Source organism: Anomaloglossus baeobatrachus, unplaced genomic scaffold (assembly GCF_048569485.1).
Source record: "Anomaloglossus baeobatrachus isolate aAnoBae1 unplaced genomic scaffold, aAnoBae1.hap1 Scaffold_265, whole genome shotgun sequence".
NCBI lineage: Eukaryota > Metazoa > Chordata > Amphibia > Anura > Aromobatidae > Anomaloglossus > Anomaloglossus baeobatrachus.
Window position 1 is genome coordinate 159,604 of NW_027442178.1, and position 8,297 is coordinate 167,900.

General features: G+C 45.7%; 1 pseudogene; it reads left to right on the top strand.

Moving 5' to 3' along the window:
- Window positions 1–3,705: 3,705 nt before the first annotated feature.
- On the top strand, window positions 3,706–3,912 carry LOC142264319 (U2 spliceosomal RNA; annotated as a pseudogene).
- Window positions 3,913–8,297: the final 4,385 nt, after the last annotated feature.

Here is an 8,297-nt window from a genome sequence, read left to right on the forward strand (position 1 = left end):
GTTTATAGATATATGTCCTGCATCTCATATTTCCTTTAGTGGTGCTTCTTACCCATTCTCATATCATTTACCCTAGTATTTCATGATCCTGAGGCGACTGAGAACCCTTTAATAAAGGAATCCTTTTTCACTTGAATTGTCAAGTGATACTTACCAGTGACTATCACGTAATGTTACAGGTAGTTGCATTTTCTTCCTCTTCTTTCTCTCCTTTCTTCTTTGTCACACGGTCCATTGTGTTATAGCCCACGCGTCATGATAACACTTGTACCATCTTTTCATTTAGATTCCACCTACAATTATTTACCGATTCCAGTTCTGAAATAGGCTTTCATGATCTACTCACTAGAATTCTCAAGTGCATAAGGTACTGAGACATATACATGTTCACACCATTATAAAGAACAAAGTATAAACATTGAGGTTTTTCTCACACCCATGTTCCTGTGTTCTTTGATATGATATGTGTTCATTTCCTTCACTATATAGGATTGCAAGTTTTCCATTTGTACCTTAATGGCAATGACGCTATACAATTGAACACATATCATCCTGTTATCCATATAGGTGTGTATTTACCTGCTTGACTATTTTTGGTTGTTTGATCCAGAATGTTTCTCCAGATAGGTCATGTGGAAATTTTCTTTCCTCAGTACAAATGTTTTCACTATGGCTTTGGAAACATTTTTTGTATGTGCATCATGGTCATTTGACCCATTGTACTCTCAAGTAGCAATATATTGTACTGTTATGTTGTACTATGTACTAATTACGTGTTTATATGGTTTTGTAACCCTTTATGATCTTAGATAACTTTATCCTTGATAAAGACCTAAAAACAAGGTCGAAACGTTGGATGAATTATCCTTTTGCACAAATAAAGAATTTTCAGCATTCCAAGAGTTCTTTTCTTACGTTATTGATCACTATAGTGTGCCAGAGCTATTTCTATTGAATTGACTCTTATTTTTTCTGAGCACCTGCTATATACACAGTGACCCAGACATATTCAAGTTTCATTCAGAAGGCAGAGGGAAGCCTTAGCAGCTGAGCCTATATCTTGGCTTGTGAGCATTAGAACAGGCCGGCGATTACAGGGTAACATGAAAAATGTCCAGCTTGCATTATGACTAGAACATGACAATATCCTTTTAAGTACTAACCTATGATGCGTTCCTAAGCAGTTGATGTTATATGTTCTACATTTCATTTTCTGCATACTTTACAAGTAGTAGAATTTGCTTTGATATAGGCAACTGGATTTTCACAATGAAAAGGCAAAGGATAACGCCCGAAAAAGACGCCATACATTATGTCAGTGCCATCACTGACAAACTTGGATTGACCATGAAATACATCAATCCCCTTAAAGGTGAGTTAAAACAAGTTTTAACTAAATTGCCTTAATATTGTCATGCATTAGAATGACTGTCTTAGGTAATGATAAATATTTTCTACAGGAAGAGTAGTGTTTGCTGAAACTGAAATCGAAAAAGGGAGTTTTGTTGCAGAATATCGAGGCGAGCTCACGTATGCACTTACGATGGTAGACAACTACTCGAGATTTATGGTTGTGGTACAAGTCAAAGATCTAATGGCCCATACTGCAGCGAAGGTCTTCCAAGCACACTTATGCAGACCTCATGGCTACTCAGAGAGAGTCCTCACAGATCAAGGCACAGCCTTTGAAGCGGAAATCTTCAAGGACTTCTGCAGCTTTTACCGATGCAGGAAGATGCGCACTACACCCTACCATGCTCAAACCAATGGTTATCAACCTGCTCAGGACTTTACCCCATATTCCAGATGTGGCCTTACAAGTGATTTATAGAGGGGTAACAATACGTTGGGATCACCGGATCTAATCTCCCTTTTTATACACCCTAAAATCTTGTTTGCTTTAGAATAAACAATAACATCATAAAGGTATAGCAGTACCGTTTCAAAGTTTCGGTGTCCCAAGCAGCATTCCATCAGCCTCTGGAAGGTTCCTGGCAAATTGCACAGCTCGAAGGGCATGCTTTTGAACTCGCAGAGACCCATCGGGGTGGCAAAGGCGGTCTTCTCCCGGTCTGCCTCAGCAACGGACACTTGCCAATAGCGACTAGTGAGATCAAGGGTAGAAAAATAATTTGCAGTTCTCAATGCAGCTAGCTATTCCTCAATACAGGGGAGTGGTGCTGTCCTTCTTCTTTAACAGGACCAACGGAGCTGCCCAGAGGCTACAACTGTCACGGATAACCCCAGCCTCCTTCATGTTGCTCAACATGTCCTTGGTACACTGGTAATGTGCAGGTAGTTTTGGCTTATATCTATCTTTGATGGGTGGGTGTGCACTTGTGGGGATGTAGTGTTTGACCCCTTTTATTCTTCAAAAGTCTAGCGGATGTTTGCTGAAGACTTGCTCGTATTCTTGCACTAGCCTGTAGACCCCCTTCTTGTGATGTGAAGGTGTGGAGTCAGTGCCTACGTGTAATTCCTTACACCACTCCTCTGGCTGACTTGGTGAGCTGTCACTGAATGGGTGGGCTGAAGCAATGGTGGATGCTGCTGTTTGGATAGCATGTGTATCTACTGAGAACAGCTTATCAATGGTGGCAAATCGGAGCAGCTTAATCTCTTGCTCTCCGCAGTTCAACACTCTCATGGGCACTCTTCCCTTCCATATTAATGAATAAAACTATGATGTAAATAGCATATAGATACCCCACAAATGCAGATAAAAGTAGGTTATGGGAAAAGGGGGAAGAGAGAAACAGGAAAATAGTGGAATAAAGTATACCTTCCAGGTGGGAGAGGAAATGGCAGCACAGCCAGTGGAGGTGAAGCAAGGGGAGCCTGCAACTAAAGAGTTGAGAGCGTTATCACATGGTGACTGAGCCTGATTGTAACGGGAGCATAGAGGTGCCGATCCTGTCTTACCTGCGTTGGTGTAGAAGTGGGTGTCCTGTGGTGGAGTCAGCTATGTGCAGTGGTGGCCGTGGGTTCTTTTATGTGCGACCGTAGTAATAGCTGCGCCCACTTCCTGTATGGGAGTGGAATGCAGTGAGGGTAATGGAACGCACGCCTGCGCATTTGTGTTTAACGTCGCGCATGTGCAGAACGGAGAAAAGGCTGCGCTCACTTCCTAATGAAAGGGAGTGAGACGCATCTGGGAAGGGAAGGGAAAAGATTAGGGTTTGGGGATGATGAAAGGGCTTTCTACGGGCAAGGATGGCAAAGGGTGGCAGTGACGGAAAGTCAGGCAGCCTGTCCTGTCCTGTCCTGTCCGTCCGTCTTTTTGTATCATGAATTGGAAAGACTGCAAGGGGGAGGGGAGGTGCTTGTGTCCAAAAGGAGGAGTTATTCAGATTCATTGCAGTGGGCGGCGGCTGCAAAAAGCACCATTCTTCTTGTTTTTGCTCTGCAAAACAGCCTTTTCAAGGGTTGGCTTGGTGACAAAATGTCTTCTGTAGGCGTGGGTTTGTCTCCCTCTCCCTAAGATGTGTCCGGTATAGGCCAGGGTGCCACTCAAGGCCGTAACCAATTCGGGTTATAGCTTCTCGGCCTTTTGGCTAAGATCAAGTGTAGTTTCGGAGGACGCTACCTTGGTCGGTACTGGAAGGTGCCTGGGATTGCACGTCTGCCGGCCTTGAGGAAGTGTGTGCGCCTTCTGGTGACACATAGCCCTCTTGTGCCTGGACGGTTCCCAGGCAACGGGAGGCGATCACCTTTGTTATTTTGAAGTCCTACTGATAAACAGAAAAAAAAAAAAATTAAATCTGTTCTTATCAGTTTAATATCTGATACGTCCCCTCTCTGGGGACCATATATTAAATGGATTTTTAGAACAAGGAGATGGAAAAAATCTTGCTCTGTCCACTGCACGCATTGACCTGGTATTGCAGTACCTCCAGGACCGGTGCACCCCTTCTTAACCCAGTTTCCAAAAGCAGAACTCAATTCACCTGATTCAAATGAGCCCCATTAGTGAATTGAAAGAAAGCAAAAACTTTATATGCACCTCAATTTGGCCAATTCACTTTTCACACTTTCACCCTTTTTTTTATCTTTCACACCTTTTACTTGCTTTATTGATGCAAAAAGCTGTGCCAAATAGCAAACTCATCTCCACTCAACTTGACCAACTCTGCTATGTCCCGTGCAGTATCTTATTCTCAGTCTTATCTAGATCATTTGCAATTGAATAGAATAGATCCCTTTTGGCTGCTTATGACTGTGTAAAATATGTAGTTTTACTGGGCTGGGATGAGAGAATCCATTGAAGCATGGTGTAGGGATTGTGGTTCCTGTGTGCTAAGAAGAGAGGCTGGCACCAGCCAGAAAGCCCCATTGCAGCCAATAATCACTTAATAACTTTTTCAACTTGTCATCATATGGGAGGCCCCGTTGTTGGTAGACGTGCACCTTCTCAGTGAATGGCCGGTGAAATGCAGGCAACTCGATCTCTTCGAGGTCATCATCCTCTGGCCCCTCTTCCGACAGGTGGGGCATCCGGGAGAGTGCATTGGCATTGACGTTGGTACGGCCGGCCCTGTACTTGATGGTGAAATCGTAGTTGGCTAACCTGGTCACCCACCGCTGCTCCAACGCGCCCAGCTTGGCCGTATCTAGATGGGTCAGCAGGTTATTGTCTGTGTACGCGGTGAACTTGGCTGCTGCCAGGTAATGGCGGAACCGCTCGGTGATAGCCCACACCAGTGCCAAGAGCTCAAGCTTGAAGGAGATGTAGTTCTCAGGGTTCCTCTCAGTCGGTCGGAGTTTTCGGCTAGCATAAGCTATTACCTTTTCCCTTCTGTCTTGGACCTGGGATAGAACAGCCCCCAAGCCCACATTGCTGGCGTCGGTGTAGAGGATGAATGGGCGGCTGTAGTCAGGGTACGCTAGGATTTCCTCTCCGGTCAGGGCTGTTCTCAGCTGGCGGAAGGATTCCTCATGCTTTTCTTCCCACACCAATGGGGCTACTAGGGATCTACCACCCTTGGTCTGTCCTACGAGGAGGTCTTGCATGGGGGCAGCCATCTTTGTGTACCCCTTAATGAAGCGACGGTAATATCCCACCAGGCCCAGAAACTGCCTCACTTCCCTCACTGTGGTCGGTCTCGGCCAGTCTTGGATGGCGGTGATCTTCTCGGGGTTGGGGGCGACACCTTCCGCACCAACCACATGTCCTAGGTACTGCACTCTGGGTTTCAGCAGATGACACTTTGAGGGCTTCAACTTCATCCCATACTTGGCAAGGGACGCGAACACCTCGGCTAGGTGCTCCAGGTGGGCTTCATACGTCTGTGAGTACACAATCACATCATCCAAGTACAGCAAAACGGTCCCATAGGCAGTCTTCTCTCGGTCTTCCGGTGCCACGGCCACCTGCCAGTACCCGCTGGTGAGGTCAAGGGTGGAGAAGTAGTTAGCAGTTCTCAGCGAGGCCAGGGACTCTTTGATGCGGGGCAGAGGGTAAGCATCCTTATGCGTTATCTGGTTAATCTTCCGGTAATCCACACACATCCGCATGGTGCCATCCTTCTTCTTAACCAGCACCAACGGAGCGGCCCAGGGACTACAGCTGTCCCTAATAACCCCTGCCTCCTTCATGTTCCTCAACATGTCTTTGGCGCATTGGTAGTGCGCAGGGGGAATAGGCCTGTATCTCTCTTTAATAGGGGAGTGTGTACCGGTAGGGATGTGGTGTTGAACCCCTTTAATCTGCCCAAAATCTACTGGGTGCTTGCTAAAAACCCGCTCATACTCCTGTACCACCCGGTATACCCCTTCCTTGTGGTGTATGGGGGTATCATCAGTGCCGACATGTAGCTCTCGATACCACTCGCCTAACTCCCCCAGGGATGAGTGGGAACCGGCAGCAGGCGGTGTGACCGGGGGAACGGCTTCATGGATCGTGTGGGGATCTAGAGTGAGCAATTTGGCAAGGGTAGCGTACCGGGTGGTGCATGAATGCACACATATTGGTTTTATAATCTTATTGTATTACTTTATATTCTTATTTCACTTGTGCATATCTCCACCATAATCCTGGCTAAGAAATATAGCTTTTTTTGGGGTACACAGGTAGTAAGGTCTTCTTTCTATTTCTTTAGGGGTGATATAGCCTGGTGGAACTCTAGACCTCTAACATTATATATGCACCCTTTTTCTTTATGGTTCTTGGACACCTTATAACATTCTTCCATACATATATATCTTTCTCATAAATTATAAATAATTAGGCATTTTTATATATTTTATTTACATTTTCATAAATAACTTTTTACAAAGCATGGGGGACATTCTCACATACATATAATTTTCATGTACGCATTCTGAAAATTTACGCATAAACCGTACACACTCCTTTTTGTAACAATTTCTATAACTCATTCGCTGAACTCTCATCCCGGATATTCATTCTTACACCGAATTTCCTGTTATAACACAACATGCATGATTTTTATTCAATTTATTTTTATTTTTTAGGTTTATTAGTGGTGATGAGCGAGTACTAAAAAGCTCGGGTGCTCGAAGCTCGGGCCGAGCCTCCCAAGATACTCGTGTACTCGGCCCGAGCACCGAGCCCAATGTTATCCTATGGGAGACCCGAGTATTTTTGTGAAATGACCACCGGCAGCATGTAGAAACCCTAAAAATGGCACAAAAGTCTCCGAAGAGTGCTCAAATGACATGGCAACAGCATGGGGAAGACCCCTTGAAGCATTTATCACTCAAAAGTCACAGCTGTGAATAATTTTGTCCGCGTTTTACGCCATTTTTACGGACTCACCAGAAAACCTTCCAAAATTACACCAAAATGATTTTTCATAGCGGAAATGTTAAGGGCACATACCCAATAGTGAGATAGAGCTAATGTATGTTACTTTTTGAGATCAATACATGAAAGATTTTACGTAAAACATTGTGTGGCACTCCGATGTCCCTGAGAAGAGACGTACATAAAGGCCTCTGAGTCTAATGTGCCCATTTTGAGGAACTGAGTCTTTGTAGTATTTTCCTTTGCCAGGGCAGTCCAAAATTGTGAGGTTCACCAATGCCCCTGCATACAGACGTGCATGATGGCCTGTAAACCTGAAGTGCCCATTGTAAGGAAGTGGGTCTATAGTAGTATAACCCTTAGGCAGGGCAGCCAAAAATTAGGAGGCTCCACGTTGTCCCTGGATAGAGACGTGCATGAGGGCCTCAAAACATTAAGTGTCCAGTGTCAGGAAGTGGGTGTATTATAGTATAGCCCTTAGGCAGGGCAGCCAAAAATTGGGAGGCTCCACGTTGTCCCTGGATAGAGACGTGCATGAGGGCCTGTAAACCTGAAGTGCCCATTGGAAGGAAGTGGGTCTTTTGTAGTATAGCCCTTTGGCAGGGCAGCCAAAAATTGGGAGGCTCCACGTTGTCCCTGGATAGAGACGTGCATGAGGGCCTGTAAACCTGAAGTGCCCATTGGAAGGAAGTGGGTCTTTTGTAGTATAGCCCTTTGGCAGGGCAGCCAATAATTGGGAGGCTCCACGTTGTGCCTGGATAGAGGCATGCATGAGGGCCTCAAAACATTAAGTGTCCATTGTCAGGAAGTGGGTGTATTATAGTATAGCCCTTAGGCAGGGCAGCCAAAAATTGGGAGGCTCCACGTTGTCCCTGGATAGAGACGTGCATGAGGGCCTGTAAACCTGAAGTGCCCATTGGAAGGAAGTGGGTCTTTTGTAGTATAGCCCTTTGGCAGGGCAGCCAAAAATTGGGAGGCTCCACGTTGTCCCTGGATAGAGACGTGCATGAGGGCCTCAAAACATTAAGTGTCCATTGTCAGGAAGTGGGTGTATTATAGTATAGCCCTTTGGCAGGGCAGCCAAAAATTGGGAGGCTCCACGTTGTCCCTGGATAGAGACGTGCATGAGGGCCTCAAAACATTAAGTGTCCATTGTCAGGAAGTGGGTGTATTATAGTATAGCCCTTAGGCAGGGCAGCCAAAAATTGGGAGGCTCCACGTTGTCCCTGGATAGAGACGTGCATGAGGGCCTAAAAACATTAAGTGTCCATTGTCAGGAAGTGGGTCTTTTGTAGTAAAGCCCTTTGGCAGGGCAGCCAAAAATTGGGAGGCTCCACGTTACAACGACAGGAGACCCGCTCCTTTGCAATGGGAACAATGTTTTGAGGCCCTCATGCACGTCTCTATGCAGGGACAACGTGGAGCCTCCCAATTTTTGGCTGCCCTGCCAAAGGGCTATACTATAATACACCCACTTCCTGACAATGGACACTTAATGTTTTGAGGCCCTCATGCACGTCTCTATCCAGGG